This window comes from Cebus imitator, unplaced genomic scaffold (assembly GCF_001604975.1).
Source record: "Cebus imitator isolate Cc_AM_T3 unplaced genomic scaffold, Cebus_imitator-1.0 Scaffold5, whole genome shotgun sequence".
NCBI lineage: Eukaryota > Metazoa > Chordata > Mammalia > Primates > Cebidae > Cebus > Cebus imitator.
In genome coordinates, this window is record NW_016107320.1 from 5,407,033 (window position 1) to 5,409,084 (window position 2,052).

Below are 2,052 nucleotides of genomic sequence, written 5' to 3' on the forward strand. Positions count from 1 at the left end.
CTAGGGTGACATCCCATAGCCAGTCATGCCAGCCTGAGACATGCAGTTGGTGCCCATCTGTAACCCAATCATGTCCTGCTCTCTTGCAGCTGATTGTCTGAGAAGTTCCAAGGATTCTCCTTGGCTTTCATAGGGAACCATCTGGGATCCCCAGAGAAGAGCCCATCATCCTGAGCTACTGCCAGCCCACCCAGGTTCATCACGCACGCAGGCCATGCTCTTTCCTTACTGCCAGCCCACCCAGGTTCATCACGCATGCAGGCCATGCTCTTTCCTCCCTAGAGGTGCACAGTTCGCAAGACGTCGGTGGTGTTAATGCCATAGCGCTCCGCGGCTTGCAGGCACTGAGATATCCACTCCATCTGCGTTAAGGCCATGGTGGAAGCCTGGATCTTTTTAACTGGGCCCTGCCCCTCGGGGCTTAGTGCGTTAATGAGCTCACATAGCTCCGTGCCCTCCTTGAGCAAGTTTTAGAAGTTCTCGTGCCCAAGCTGGGGCCAGCCCACATCCTTTCCACACTGGCTGGTGATCCACTGGTGATCCATTGATCTGCTCCTGGTCTGTGTCATATGGTTTCTCAATTTTCTGCTGCACCTCCTGGCTCAGGCCACATGCAGATCCCCTGTTGGCCATTCCACTGGGTGGTGGTGGCTGTGGGGAGCAATATGATGATGATTATTATTATTTAGTTGTTTTTTTTTAATTATATTTTAAGTTCTCGGGTACAGGAGCAGAATATGCAGGTTTGTTACATGGGTATACACATGCCATGATAGTTTGCTGCATCCATTACCCCACCATCTACATTAGGTATTTCTCCTGATGCTATCCCTCCCCTCTACCTCCACCCCCTGCTATCCTTCCCCTAGCACCCCACACTGCAGTGTGTGATGTTCCCCTCCCTGTGTCCATGTGTTCTCATTGTTCAACACCCACTTATGAGTGAGAACACGTGGTGTTTGGTTTTCTGTTCTTGTGTTAGTTTGCTGAGAATGATGGTTTCTGGCTTCATCCATGTCCTTGCAGAGGACATAAACTCATCCTTTTTATGGCTGCATAGTATTCCATGGTATATATGTGCCACATTTTCTTTACCCAGTCTATCACTGATGGGCATTTGGGTTGGTTCCAAGTCTTTGCTATTATGAACAGTGCCACAATAAACATACATGCATGTGTCTTTATAATAGAATGATTTATAATCCTCTGGGTATATACCCAGTAATGGGATTGCTGGGTCAAATGGTATTTCTAGTTCTAGATCCTTGAGGAATCACCACACTGTCTTGCACAATGGTTGAACTAATTTACACTCCCACCAAGAGTGTAAAAGCATTCCTATTTCTCCACATCCTCTCCAGCATCTGTTGTCTCCTGATTTTTTAATGATCGCCATTCCAACTGGCATAAGGTGGTATCTCAATGTGGTTTTGATTTGCATTTCTCTAATGACCAGTGATGATGAGTTTTTTTTCATATGTTTGTTGGCTGCATAAGTGTCTTCTTTTGAGAAGTGTCTGTTCATATCCTTTGTCCACTTTTTGATGAGGTTGTTTTTTTCTTGTAAATTTGTTTAAGTTCTTTGTAGATTCTGGATATTAATCCTTTGTCGGATGGGTAGATTGCAAAAATTTTTTCCCATTCTGTTGGTTGCTGGTTCACTGTAATGCTAGTTTCTTTTGCTATGCGGAAGCTCTTTAATTTAATTAGATCCCATTTGTCTATTTTGGCTTTTGTTGCCATTTCTTTTGGTGTTTTAGTCATGAAGTCCTTGCCCATGCCTATGTCCTGAATGGTATTGCCTAGGTTTTCTTCTAGGGTGTTTATGGATATTATTAGTATGTTGCTGTACATCTCCTATTTTGTTTTCCCTGGGTTCTCCCTGTCTTTGTCTTTATGGGTTTTTTTTACCCCGTCTTCCTGTGGGTTATTTGAACATTTTTTAGAATTACATTTTTTATTTGTGATAGTGTTTTTAAGTATATCTCTTAGATTAGCTTTTAGTGGATACTCTAGGTAGTTTACATATTAGACCAGTGCAAAAGTAATTGT

At 43.5% G+C, this 2,052-nt stretch overlaps 1 pseudogene; it reads right to left on the reverse strand.

Moving 5' to 3' along the window:
• On the reverse strand, positions 1-654 carry LOC108309054 (annotated as a pseudogene).
• Between the last annotated feature and the right edge of the window lie 1,398 nt (positions 655-2,052).